The 14,312-nt window shown below is 39.3% G+C and overlaps 1 protein-coding gene across 8 annotated transcripts in view; it reads left to right on the forward strand.

The window, feature by feature from the left end:
• The first annotated feature begins 3,884 nt into the window (after positions 1 to 3,884).
• Positions 3,885 to 14,312, forward strand: part of scn8ab (sodium channel, voltage gated, type VIII, alpha subunit b) — a 75,387-nt gene continuing 64,959 nt past the window's right edge. For 7 of the 8 annotated variants that reach the window (XM_049479105.1, XM_049479108.1, XM_049479110.1 and 4 more), the window contains exon 1: positions 3,885 to 4,036. The gene's annotated coding sequence lies outside the window, so the exon portion shown is untranslated. Of the gene's footprint in view, positions 4,037 to 6,457; positions 6,880 to 14,312 lie in introns of those variants that run through there. The other variant, XM_049479106.1, reaches the window with a different exon arrangement.

Raw genomic sequence — 14,312 nt, forward strand, 5'->3', positions numbered from 1 at the left:
TAAAGAGGTAGTGACCAAGGTGTGTTCTGTCCTTGCTGATACAGCCAGCTTTTTTTAGACATACAAAAATACTACAAAACTATGTAGAGCTTCTGCATGCACCATCATCTTTCCATCACCTTCATCAGTATACTACCTTCTAAGTGAGAAAGTAGTAGCAAGGCTTCAAGTCAGCATTTGTTGTTTCAGAAAAAAATAAAATGCATGTGTGTTTCACTTTAATGGCATCATGTAACATTCACATATAGTTTCATTATTATACATATTAAAAAATATACATTTACTGCTAACTGTTGTTGATGTAGATGATGCAGTTACCAGTCTAAGTCACATGCAGCTGATTTAGTTTGAGTTGAATTAAATGAGTTGAACTAAATTAAATAGTTTAGCTGCTTCTGATCTGTAGGTGCTGTTTTAACAGCAGCCGTGTTTGAACTCTGATTAGAGTTGATTGGCATATGAGCAGCTAGGTGACCGGACATAATACATCAGCAACATCAATTGGTTTATTGACCAGTTAAAACCAACCCCATCAAATGTGACCCTTCTTCTGATGTGTCGGATGTGTAAATGGTGTGATTTGTGGACAAAACAAAAACATTAATTAACAAACTGCATGTTATTAAACTTGAATAAGGTATAAATAACTGTTATAATATAATGTATTCCTTAATGTCTTTTAATGCCCTCCATATTTTAACTTTACAGTCGAGGAAGGAATTCATTAAAATGTAATTTATTTTTCACCAGGAGCACAAAAACACTGCCAGATTTAAATTATCAGGAAATAAAAAAATAACATTCCTTCAAATCAGAGCAGATGTTCTGCACTTTAACCTTACAGCCACAGTTTTTTTTTTCAAATCCAAAATCAAACTTCACCACAGAGCCTTGACCAAAAAATACTGTGTCACCAACACCATATCAAACACCATAAATACTTATTTTAACTTGGATTTTTACACTGCACAACATTTCTAAAAGCTGTGTGCGGGATGGCTGTTGCAACTGGTTAAAACTGGTTGCAGCATGGTCTGGTGTGAGCATGAGGTCTCATGTTCAGGTCGTTGACTTGAGGGCACCTAAGGCCACAGACAGGCAGGTTAAACTGACAATCGCCTTGGATCAACTGCACTGAGACTGTAGCAGAGCCTGAAATCAAATAGAAATTCAGAAAACCTGAGACAGACTAATTGCTGCTATAAGTATTACTACAGTCTTGTGTGATTGTACAGCGACTTGAATTCAATAATTTAATAGAGAATGGGTCCCCCACGCTAAGGCTTGGCTCTTTTCAAGATTTCTTTCTCTAGCTTTTAGATTGAGTTTTCCTTACCACTGTTGTGTTTGGCTTTCTCACTGGTGGATAAATATTTTTGGTCTGACCATTTATCTTATTTCCAGATTTCTTTAAAGGTGCTTTCTGACATCAGTAGTAAAATATTATACAAAAAAAAAAACATTATACAAATAATCTTATAATCTTAATCTTATACAAATAAAGAACACTCATCTCTTAAAAGGTAACAGATTCGGGTCAATAATTGTTTTAGAAAATCACAAGGACAAACGCTGGAGTCTGGCCCTCCAGAACGGGAGTTCAAGACCCCTGTAATACTGATTATAACAAGCATCATGGGGGAGCACATCATGGGGAAAAGGTCATGTTGAGCATTTTAATAGCTTTACCTCAGATGGCCTCCTGAGATTTATATGCAGACATCACATTTCAGCTCCCCTGTGCCATATCCACTACTGTATCAGCTTAGAACTGGTGTTCTCAGATATGGTCAAATTGTTCTGCTGCCTGTAGTACAACAGTCCTCGTAGTTAGGGAGAACTCCAATAGGACGCACTGAATAATAGTGTGTAAACCTGAATAATACAGTGATAAAAAACTATGATGGTTCTGGCTTTAAAATATACACATATCAAATTACTGTTCCACACCCCCTGTTAACAGATCTTGTTGATTAGTTACTGACTGGTGGTGTCATGTCCACAAAATGTTCTCCACAAAAATAATATTTATTTAGAACAGATTGGGGGTAATGTGAGCATCATGTATCCATTTACACACACACACAGACACACACACACACACACACACACACACACACACACACAATGATGCATACCACTGTAATATTAAAGTAGATCTCACCCAACCATTTTGTACAATAGTACATCATGTTTTGATATTAAATGAATTAATTCCCAGTTGTTATTTATTTATTTATGCGAAATAATTCCAGCCTACATACTAAACTGAGTAACTGCCAGTTTAACATTCATAATAACCAGCATACATTAAAATACCTGCTACGATGTATGTATATCGTCACTGTCAAATAAAAAACATAACCCTAGCAACTTTACAAGAGAAAGATAAAGCCTTCTTAACTTTCAATAGAAGTCAATGTATAGAGCTAATTTCAGGTAATTTTGAAGAATGTCTCTTGGTCAATTCATCAAGAAATTTTGACATGGTAAGGGACAGTTGTGTGCTCAAATTACGTAGTAAACAAAAAATCAACAAAAATGGAGATACATGTTTTTCTTTATTACTTGGAAAACAACAATATGAGGTGTACTACTGGTTTTATTTGTAAATTTTCCTAAAAAATTAACATTGTGTACTTTTTACCTTGTGTACTTTGTATTTCTATGTAGGATTACTCAAAACACTTCAGCATTAATATCCCCCATAAAAGTCTTAGTATAAAAACCTGTTCCTCTCTTTCTCTGTTCTAGGTTAAAGGAGAACCTGGGGTGTAGTGAAACATGATAATGAGTACAATCTTTTGTCAAACAGACCTCCTCTGCTCGCGCCCAGCATTTCGAAATACAGTGCTTTTAGCCGGTCCTCCCAACAGCTTACAATGCTAGCTATAGGGGCATAGCATTGCTCATGCAAATAAATTGCTACTTTTACACCATATATCAAGGTCAACGAAGCTTCACACTTCATTGGTAAAATTCTGAGGGCCCTGACATTTAAAACGAGGCACTGAGAACTTTAAAAGTGCCTTATTAAAAACACTGTTTATACACACAGTACCTTCAGGTATTTTTCCAGACTTAAAATTAGGCCACGATAAATCTTTTGAGCAAAGTTTGCCATTTGTTTTATAGTGCTCTTCATTCTTAGCTGGAATTCTCGCATTTATACAGAAATCATTTTGCAGCCTGTTCCACTATCCAACCTATTCGTTTGTGCATGTCAGTCGACTCATCGTTCCCATTGCCTCCTTTTAAATTTCTGGGCCTTCAGAAATCTACCAATGGAGTGTGGAGCTACTTTGAGTATGTTAATGGTATAAAAATCTTATTGCATTTTCTTTAAATGGGAAACGCTATGCCTTTATCACTAGCATTGTAAACCTGTTGGGAGCACCGACTAAAAGTGCTATACTTCTGAATGAAGTCCATTTTACACTAGATTTCTCCTTTAAGAGGATTTTTCTTGCAATGCTTTGGGAAACAGTTTTTTTTTCTTTATGCAGTTCTATTTGGTGTTGTAATACAACGTATTATGAATAGTCTATACATGATACAGAATAAAAACTACCTTCTAATTCTCTCTAAATGTTTAACTCTCTCGTTTTTGCACATATTTTGTACCCATGATCATTTAAAATGTCACAAAACAAATTACTTCTTGTTCCAGGATGCTTGTATTTTTTAAAGCATATAGCAAGAGAAATTAAAAATGGACTAAAAACACTAAAGACACCAGAGGATCCAACACATGTCTTTTGGAAAAAATATATACATTTCAGTCCGTTCCAACGAACGGAAGCTCTCACTGTAATTTGACTCGGCGAGTACTGTCCCTTCGTTGCTCCGGAAAGAGGTGCGTTTGCAGACGCTCCCTAAGAATCTGCTGAGAGTCATCAATTATGCAGGCTCGCCGCGCGCACTGGCCAGGAAGATAGAGCGGCAACAATATGGCGACATCCGCAGTTTCTCCCGGGTCCCTTCGACATCCTTAGTGACGCTACAACCTGTATGGATCTCTCTTAATGCGGGAAAAGTGAGTAGACTTTGTCCATTCATTGCGGGCATGGGTGGATGCGGGTTGTTGCGGGGTGGCTGCGAGGCGCGAGTCGCCTGTGCGCTTCTGCCGCAGAGCAGCATGTTTTCAGTGCGCGGGGATGTGCACAGGCTCGCTGCCAGGGAAGCGCAGGGGAGCGCAGGGAGACGGCGAGGTCGTGCGGTAGTGCTGGTCGCGGGGCGCCGGTCGGGGGAGAGAGGGATGCTGATGCTGATGCTGATGCTGCTGCTTGAGAGAGGGACAGTGCGGATACCGGCGCGCGCAGGGTGTTGGCCTTATTGGCGCCGGAGAAAGCACTGACATTAGCGCGTGCTGTGGAAATGTGCAGTACGCATACAGGCGTACAGTGGGACAGGCAAAGTCAGGACGCCGCAAACTTTGGCGCTGGTCTGAACACTTTGCAGGGGGGGTGAATGGGATGCGTCCGGCAGGGAATGAAAGGCGTGCATCACTTTAAGGTGATGCATGACACTGTTATGCAACGCAGTATCCCAAAAAACTCTAATGTGGCAGGCAGCTCTCATTTAACAACCCCAGCACCCCCCACCCTCTCCAAACACACAGCACACACACACACATATATACACACACATCCTGCCTCATCCTGCGTCCCTCCTCCCTTTCAGCCTTTCAGCCTCCCAGTCACCCTCGCCACCATACTTATTCGGGCTGGACCGCTCTGCTCGGGATGGGTTTTATGTTGTGAAAACTAAGGGAGGTGGAGTTGCGGGGGTGGGGTGGGGGGGTGATGAGTTGGTGAGGGGGGGGGGGGGCTGAGTAGGGGCTTCTCCCTTAGCCCCCTCCCTCCCTTGCACCCCCTCCAACCCCACCCCGTGCATGATACTGCGGGGTGAATGTGGGAGAGCCGGGCGAGCAGTGCACGTACGGGTGTGGTGCTTTCTCAAGCCAAAATAAAGTCGTTGCTCTTGTGTGTGTGTGTGCGCGCGCTCATGTCAAAGCGCACATGGAAGCTTTGCAGAAGCGACAGCCAAGCAGGCAGCAGAGACACCCCCTCCCTCCATCCCTCCTCTTCCTCCTCCCTCCTCCTCCTCTTCCTCCAGCAGCGCTGGGTGTTCTCCGTGATTGGCTAGTCGCGGATGTCTCGCAGCTCCATCGGCTGGGCTCGTGCCTCCCCTCCGCTCCACTGCAGTATTTTAGTCCAGAGGCTGTGGCCCACGCGCCGGAGCCTCTAGCCACACACACATGCACGCGCACGCACACATATATAGCTACACACTTGCTAGGGTCAGCGCTTTCCAGTGTGACATGCATGAAAAGTAGAAGCTCGTGAAAATTAGTCAATTCGGCATTTCAGCGTTTATTCGCGGTTGAATCAGCATCATATCAAGGTTGATTCAATGTTGGATTATATGCTTTATTTTGTAAGACGAATCAACGTCAATTTCTTACTCTTCAGCATTAAATAAACAAAAGTTTATAATCCCTATTCATTCTTGTAAAGATACTTAAAAAAGTATGGGTCTCCTAAGGGGTTAGTGGTTCTACCATGAACACTCAATAAAAAAATATTGCATGCTTACTGACAAAAAGAGGTTCGTCTGATGGAAGCAGACACAAGACAACTCAACTGTAGTTTAGAGTTTTTTTTTCCTAACACATACATATATTTGATATTTGGTGGTCTTATGATCAAAATATGATGCTAATACAATTTTAATAATGATCTATTTCTAAAACAATGGCATACGATTGATTCCAGTTTCAACGTTGATTTATAATATTGTATACTTTGTCAGCATTTTCAAAACCATTTTACACTAAGCGTTGTTTTATTGAACATTATTTCAACGTTTTTTCAACAGCGTTGAAGGTCGGTCACGTACCTGCTGGGTTACGATGACCAAGCTGGGAATGTGGGGATGGGTAATAGGAAAATGAGGAGTGTTCTTAAGGTAAAATGGATAAAAGGGGGTTTGCAGACAGTAAGACAGTGTTCATAGGTGTTAATGCAGGAACTTGTGCGGTCGTGTGCGGTTATATAAACGCGTGTTTCTTCGCTTGGCAGTGATGACGGCATTTCCCTGAATGACCCGTGGCTGGAGGCGCGCTGCTGGTTGCATTCTCTCTCATTCATGAGCATTGGAGCACTGCACCCACAGTTCTTATAATTCGGTCTATTGCAAAGACTTTTTCAAAAGAAAAAACCCTGTTGTCTTTACGTTGGCAGGATCAGCAGCCCTCGTTATATGAGTAAGAGTGAACGGGTTACGCACAGATGAGTGATTAACTCCATGCTCTGGGCTTCAGGCTATATTCTCTGAACGGGATAAGAGGCTGGCTCTACCACACTGTACACCCCCCCCCTCCCTTTCTCTCTCTCTCTCTTCCCGTTGCTCCTCAGTCCTCAATCGATTCAGCATCCTCTCCGCCCGCCCCATCACCACCACCAGCATTAGCAGCAGCATCCTCTCTCCACGAGCTCGTTCTAAAGCTGAACGTTCACTTTTTCACTTTCCATCCCAGCTGCCGCCTGTATACGGACTCCATTAGTGTCTACGAAACACGAAACGAAGCGATGATCACCAAGATCCAACAAAACGCACCGTGCTGCTGGAGGACAAACGCTGCGATGATGCTGCTTCTGCTGCTGTAACTCACTCTCTCATACACTGTTTGGTGGAATCCAGAAAGCTCGGGGCCGGTTTTAGGGCTCTGCCAGCACTGATTTCATCTTTAAACCTGTTCTGTTTGTGGTAGGACAGAAATTCTTGGAGTATTCTGGAGTGTTTCCACTTTTTGGACGCCCCCTGCGCGGCGGCGGCGGCAGGCGCGGGATTTTTAGCACCTGAGCGCGCGCACACGTGAGTAGCAACTACCGCTTATTTCTCAGCCTGTGCTGGGCTTTCTGTTAAACGGGCAGTCCAGGCTCTATCACTAAATGATGGAAATGATCCTAAAAGTAAATAATACAGTATCAGTTCAGTGCGCGGAGTACAGCACAGAGACTGTATAGGGACAGCGTGTCGTTCATGCATCACCTTGAGCGGCGGTTCCTTTAACACGCCGTTCCTTCTGGATGCCGAGCGAGGAAGAAGGAGATTTAGAGGTTGGCACTGGCCCGCTTGTAACCTGAACCCGCTCGCGTGTAGTCTGCTCTTCCGTTTCGCATGGCTCTGTGACCCTCCAGTGGTCCACAGGATACCGATATGCAGTAATGTTATCCTTATGTCTGTAAGGCCTGCTCCACATTGTCTGAGTAGTAGTCTAGCTATATTCTAGGCCCCTTGATGGCTAAATGGGCTCTCTGTTGAGGCTGTTCTGCTAAAAACTAGTCAGAACTCATTGTAAAAGGAGCTCTACTCCACTCCTTAAGTAGCTTATTACATAGATCATGAAATAAGTAGGGACAAAGGCATAGGAACGGGTTTGATACTGTGCTTCTTTTTATTATTAATTAAATCCAACTAAAGGTCACTTTACAAACTAAACATGTTACTTCACATTACACTTAATGTTGTTAGAAAAAAATATAAATTATGTTTGTATATGACAAAAACTGATGAACAGTCTGTTAGCAGAACAAGCCATTATCCAAAAGTGGTTTTTATTGCGGTATATTGTCAGGGTTGCAAATTTTTGCTGTCATCACTGATCTCGCGTATAAAGCAGGCGCGAACTCCCCGTCGCCCAATGAGGCGAAAGCTCGGGTCAGTGAAGCTGCTCACTGCAAGACATTTCTGAACAGGCATCTGAACTCAAGCCTAAACAAAGTGAAAGACCACATAAGTGGTGGAGGGGGCAATCCATCTATTTTTGAACCATATCCCTGGTTTCTATGCCAATGAATAGGGATGCACCAATGTGGGAATTCTGGGCCGATGATGATATCCGATATTACACAGGCTGTATATCTGGCGATGCCAATATACACATTCATAACTTACTAAGAACTTTTAAACTAATAAAACTTATTATATTTTAAAGCAGCACAGACAGTCTTGGCCAATTGTAGTAGTGCATGCAGCACCACTTAGTCCTTTTCTGGCGTACAATAAATATATCATAAAGTATAGGTTTGAAATATTGGCCATATCAGCTGATGCCAATGGTTCAAAAAAGGAATTTATCGTCTGATACCGTTATAATTCCGATATAATCATGCATCCCTATCAATAAGGGCTTCTGGGCACACAAGCACCCTAAGTGGTCTCTTACAGCCAACAAAGGCACTTAATCACTTATTTCAAAACAGAAGAACCTTCAAACATTCTTTTATCCCATAGGTGCAACATCTGAGGAAAATGATCCTGTTCAAATAAAATAATATAAAATCATAGTTTTTAAATCACATACACATGAAGTCATACACAGTAGAACTAGTATTAAAATGCTTTAAACTCCCACTGACTGTGTGTAAAACACAAGATAAAAAGCTAAATATTCTAAAGGTATTATAATATGATTATTATACTTACTATAATCTATAAAATGATTTAGTCATATGTCACTGTGACAAGTGCTTGCAAATGTGCTTGCTTGGAATCAACAGAATAAAAAAATAGTCAAATTAAAAAAGCAGATATGTTACTGTAAGATATTCAGTTTATTTGAAACTATATAACATTCTCATTATAAAAAATGTCCATATTGGTTCCAGTGTCACGGCCGGTTCTGACATTTTTAATTTGTCAGTTACAAGTTTAAAATTTCGATTCGATTTGGATCTAGTTTGGTTGCAGCAGGATGCCTTCTGGTATCATCTGCTGCCACAGTGAGAAACAAAGTAAGTAACTTTAATTTTGTTTTTGTACACATTGTTCATTTGTGTTTTTATTTTGGTGAACAGAATAAGAAAGGGCTCTATTTATGATAAGTGCTGTGACATTACCTGTAAGCTAGCTACCAAAATAAGGGTGAACTACTGCTACCATTGCCTTCTACTTTAAATAGAGTATCATTTAAGGTGGAATGGAAGGTTTGAGTGAGAGAACAACTTATCTTAGATGCGTGCTTTGTTGCAAACAAGGCAACTACAAACATCACACAGAACAACTGTAAAATTAAATATTTGTTAGTTATTATGTCAGAAAATAATGATTTGAATCACTCTCCACCACACCACACTGACAAAAAAGCCAGGTTGGTTGTAGTTGCCCAAAAGCAAATATTTCATTATACCATTTGAGGAGATATGCTTCCATCCCATCCTAACCATACATGGTTAGAAATTAAACCAAAACTACTGTTTGAAAACTGATCAACCATCAGTGTTATTACAAAGAGGGTGTAATAATTAACCCAGGTAAATTAGAATTATTGCAGTGCTGTGTGTGTATATATTTTTTATGTATTTGTTACAGCTGTGGCCTTTTTCTCAATGTGCCACAACTAGTTATTTTTGTTCCGTTCTAGCTTAACTGATTTCTGTACATACTGTTTATAATAAACCATTCTAGATGTTCTAGTAGCAGTATTATATTTATGCACATTTTCTGTTAGTCCTGAGTGTCCAGTTATGGGAGCAACAGTACCCTTGAAGCCTTAAGTCTGTCTCAGGGGCTTGAACAATAACATTGGATGACAGAAGAATAAAGAACAACAATGTTCAGAGTGAAGCCTGTGTTCCTCGGCTGTAATCCAAGGATCCTTCTGATTGGAAAAGCTTTTGATGACGTAGCAGTCTCAAAATGCAGCCCATCTGGACTGCAGCCTAGCTTTTGTGATGCAGCTAGTGTAAAACAGAGGGGGCGATTTGGGGGTTTGACTGTAGGCTTTGGTGGCTCAAATTGATATTTGGGTCATGGAAAGGGATGCAGCTGTTTTTTGGTCTTGAGCAGTAGGTGTGGACTGAACACTTCTTAGTTAGCATGTGCAACTGGAATTGTTGAGGTGTGTGACGTTCTTATGCAATTTGAGTTGAGTCAGTGCATTGGAGGGTCTGCAGAGTGTACATGTGCAAAGACTGAAAACAGCATCGGACTGTACAGTTGATGTATTGATCACTAGGTCTTTTGGCAAAGGATGAGCCGTGTGCTTTGTATCATGTTTAATTTAATTTTTACCTGAAATGGCTTGGTATTGCTTGGCACTAGCAGATATACGTGATCATGATTCAGAATGTATTTTGATACAAACTGTAATTGTTACATGCAAAACACAGAATATTATTTCAAGACATATTTTTTTCTGCCTTTAAGGGACAATCTGGCCATGTAAAGAGAAATATGCTTTGGATGGACAGTTAAAATTACTGGTGGTTGTATTTTTTCTGTGTAATAAAAAGCTTTGTATAGTTGAATGTATTTATGTACTCTTGGAAGCAGAGCGAGGTAGAGGTCCACAAACAATTGCACCAAGTAAAATGACCACAGTTTTTAGTACCCCAATGTTGGTCACCTGGTTAAAAAGAGATTGGCTCTTAGTTCAGTTTGGGTTAAAGCGAAGATTTAACAGTAGTTTTTGTTTTATTTTGCAATTCTGAAAATGTATAGTTTCTAGCAAAGGACCTCTGATGGATATGCGCACTGGTGTGAAATATTTTGTCCAAAATAAGACATATACGACTTTGCAAACTACCATTTTTACTCTCTTTCCTCAGGACTTTGGCTTTAGCACTTTTAACAATCCCAGCTCAGGCTACCCAAGTGCAATGCCATACTGTAAAGCAGAAGTGACTTTTAAGGGGAAGGTGGTCTGCTCCAAACCCAGGCGCTGTTCTTTTTTGACATAACTAAACTTTTAAAAACATTTTATTTAATTTTGACAGTGCTTTTTTAAATAACTTGCATAACTTTTCTAGCCTTTAGTTTACAGAATCGATGGCAAATGAAATTCAGGGACCAATCGTCTGTTTTGTGAACTCATACACATTATTATAATGAGGTCTGTGACTCTTATACATATAAGTGGCACTTATACAGCAAAGAGAACCGAATCAGCTTTCACAGAAGAACGTAATTCAGAGGAAAGCTAAAGCAAATATTGTGCTTTAGATAGAGAAAACTAGAGAAAGGGCTCATACATGTTTATTTTAATATGTTTATGTGTGTACGATATTTTTAAAAAGTGACGTTGCAGTAAATCATTTTTCTGCTAAATGTAGTGCGTTTTAATAAAAACAGGAATGTTCACCAGATTTCACAAGAAGTCTTATGTTGCTGAAACAACATTTTGTGCAGCCTTAGTTCTAAACTAGGATGTCTCATATGTTTCTAGCTTGTAGCGATTATTATTAGAATCTGTAACAGAACTTGCCACAACGAGAAAAGTTTATAAGAACTTTATTTTGTGAAGGAGTGAAGGAGAGTGAACTCACATCAAACTACTTCTTTCTTGGGAAAAAAGAGTGCATCCAAGTCCTTAAATTAATTATATGCATTCTACATCGATATCAGGATATCCATTAGTGCTATCACATATTGCATTTTTTTGTCCATATCATACACTTCTCGTACAAGGTAACCTTACACTGAATCATAATGCAGGTTAGACATTATATTATTCTGGACTTTGGGCTGGACCTTACTGAATCTTGATCTGCAGTGTGTGTTGACAACAAAGGTTCCAGTCAGGGGGGCACTATACATATTTTTGTGACTCCCCTCATCTTTACATTGCACCAATTTCTGACACAGATGTGCAAATTCACAGACAGCTGGTCTGGTCACTGTAGAGAAATATTGCCAATAAAATAGTTCACTCTGGAGCAGATATACATAAACCTATAGGCACCAGGGCTAATGCCAGCTGTGGGCTAGAGGTATAAAAACCCCTCAGCACTGAGCTGTGGAGCAGTGGCACAGTGTTCTCTGGAATGATGGTGCTCAGCCCAATACCTCCGGCATTAGCTGGGGAGTTGGGGATGAAGTGGGACAGTGGTATTCATCCTCCTCAATTCCTCACCTCATTTGATTGTCACTAAATGGAATCAAATCCACACAGCAGTGCTCCATCTTTTTTAACACCCTTGATGTTGTAAGCGATGAATGAGAGGTGTCTCAATACTTTTGTCTACATATAGTATGCTTCTATTTTATAACAAAATATATTTATGGTTATCATTTATTGTTTTATTCACTATTTAAATATGACTCTAAAGGAGCCACCTACAGTGAGTGACATCAGTTATTAAGTCATTCACGGATTCACTGTTCTTGTCTGTGTCCCAAAATGGTCGCATGAAAACTGAGGCACTTGAATCATTTTCATGTCTCAAAAACTACCCACCAAGTTTCATTCTACTTTTTTATCAGTAAGTATATATACAATGTAAGTCAAAAATCACAGGACATCCTTTTATTTCAGAAAGAAAATATGGCGGCTTTCAACATGGCGCTCAGGTTCAGGACCCATTACTAGCTGGGGTTTTCAGATATGACATTTTCCCTTTCGTTTCCGAAATAAAAAGTTTCCTGTGACTTTGACTTAAACTGTATGTTGTTATATAAAGGTTATACATCTATATATAATTTGTAATATACTCTTTTGATCTCTCGCTTTCTTTCTTTTTTTCGCTGCCATTATTGCTTTCATTTCTTCTCTCTTTCCTCTCTCTCTCTCACTCTCTCACTCTCTCTCAGAGAGCTGAGTATCATTCTGCTTGGTCATCCACTTCTTAATGGATATAATGAAAGTGTGTGTGAGCGCATGAGACAGAAAGGGTTTGGGGTGGGGCTTTTGAAGTGAGATTAATGGGGAGTGTAAAAGTGTATTGCAGTTTGTGACTCATATATGAACAAAGTGAGCACATTTGTCTGAATGTATGAATGTATCTGTGTGGGACATGCAGTAGTTAGTTAGTAGTGTGTAATTGTATGCACTAGTTCTATAGAAGATGCCAATCTTCATATATTGGTTGAAAGTGACTTAATTGTGGCTTGTTTATTACATTTCATCTTGTTTATTCTTCAAACAGGAGTTGATTATACTTTTCATATTTTACAGCAGGCCAGTGACAGTAAATTTTATGTGAATAACATATTTATGCAGAACTGTAAATACAAATCTGATTTAATATTTATAAAATTCACAAAAACATTTCTAACTAAATCAAAACAAAAAGAATTAACCATTAAGAGGTTCAGAAGAATGTTTTTAAATGCAGTTTTTAAAGAAATCTTAAAGAAATTAAATTAATTAAAGAAATTCTCTAATACTCTTAAAACTCTTTTAACTTGGTTGAATTATAGACTACATTAATTTTTTAAATATAACTATTTAAAAACCATATTAGAGGCTTACCTTCCACACTCTTATAGTGTAAGTCAAGTGTGAGGTTATTTTAAGGCAAAGAAATATTTTCTTTATATTTGAATAGAATGATTGTACGATTGTAAGAACACTTATGTTGCTAAAACAACATTTTGTGCAGCCCTAGTTCTAAGCCAGAATGTCTCATATGTTTTTTATGCTGTAGTGATTATTAAAATCATAAACACAACTTGCCACTATAAAAAAAGTTATGAAGTACTTTATTTTTAGATGCACACTCTTTACGTTTTAAACTGTGCTCATGTGACATAACTCGACTGGAGGCAGAGTGAAGGAGACTTAACACACACCAAACTACTTCTCATCTTGGGAAAAATGTGTGGGGAAAAAAGTTGCAATCTACTGCATTTTTGAATATTTTTTAATATTCCGACCAGTAATTATACAATATATTATCTTTATCTCTATAGATAATTAAACATAAATAAAACACTATTTTCAGAACATTATAATGCACCGTTACTTGTGTCTTTCATAACATTTTTCATAATAAAAAAAATCTTTCTCAAAATCGTAAATACGTCCTGTGCTGAAGGTTATACACCCTATAGAGTCACCTTTTAACACAAACACTCCTATTACAGTATAAACAGTAAATATAATATATGTATATATATTATTGTATAAAACAGTTAAGAATAAGAGTGTGTGCAGGTGTGGTCACAACCTTAAAGGCATTCTCGAGTCATCTTGTATGCGCAGCTTGTTTAACCCTCCTGTCGTGTTCGGGTCAAATCTGACCAATTTACAACTTAAAACACTCATAAATATTTTGTTTTACATCTGATTGCCTCAAGGCCTTATGATACCCTCCACACCATGCACTTGAACACATAAAAGTGATGATCACCACTTTCATTGAATTTTGAGGGTTTTATTCAACCTTGTTACACCTGTGGTGTTCCCGGTCAAAAGTGACCGGTATAGGAAATGAATGGGTAACCAGAATATATTCATTCATCAGACACAAAATATCCCCATACACACCACCCCAACTCACTCACTCACTCACACACTCATCTCA

The sequence above is a fragment of the Astyanax mexicanus genome, chromosome 5 (assembly GCF_023375975.1).
Source record: "Astyanax mexicanus isolate ESR-SI-001 chromosome 5, AstMex3_surface, whole genome shotgun sequence".
Classification (NCBI taxonomy): Eukaryota; Metazoa; Chordata; class Actinopteri; order Characiformes; family Acestrorhamphidae; genus Astyanax; species Astyanax mexicanus.